We start from the raw sequence: 744 nt of genomic DNA on the forward strand, positions 1-744 counted from the left end.
CCCCCCCCACCTGGTTTGCTGCAACATCAGGACGAAAAAAAAGGAGTATTCCCAAGCATCAGTGGTGCCGGGTTAAGTTGTGAAAGCACAATTTAGTACGACATGACACAAAATGAGTCGCATGACACGAGAAGAATCACATGACGTGATGACACAGTTGAGCAGAAGATTATTTCACTCGAGAAAAAGACTTGGCAAGCCATCCCTGATCTGTGCCAAACCAAACTTCCTCGGATCTCACAAGAGCGCAGACCACGTCGAGACTTAGTGGAAGAACTTACAGCATGATATCAATTTCTCAGAGCAAGGGCGTCTTGGAATATCAGTATCATTCACTCCATATACACACATGTACGTATCTTTTTTGTATGTATGTTTGCTTTTTGTTTGTCTGTTTGTCTGTCTGTTTCTTTGTTTGTTTGAGTCAAGAGAAACTCATCAACATAATAATGGTCCAATTTTAGTGGTGAGGAAAAGCATGAAAGACAGACAGAAACAACAGAGAGACAGTAAAGAAGCAGGATCTACCAGTGGCGCCCTTCAACCTCTGGCCACTCCCCCCTCCCTTAAAAAGTGACCAACTATAAGCAGGACAAAATAAAAAAAACACACCAAAAAACAAAAAGTAAAACAGAAACAAACCAAAAAAACAGCCCCACCTACAAAACACTGTTCAAACCCTCCCCCACCCCACCCGGTCCTTTCCCTCAAGCAACAACGGTCATACAAACAAAACCACCCTCC

Source organism: Aplysia californica, unplaced genomic scaffold (genome assembly GCF_000002075.1).
Source record: "Aplysia californica isolate F4 #8 unplaced genomic scaffold, AplCal3.0 scaffold00014, whole genome shotgun sequence".
NCBI lineage: Eukaryota > Metazoa > Mollusca > Gastropoda > Aplysiida > Aplysiidae > Aplysia > Aplysia californica.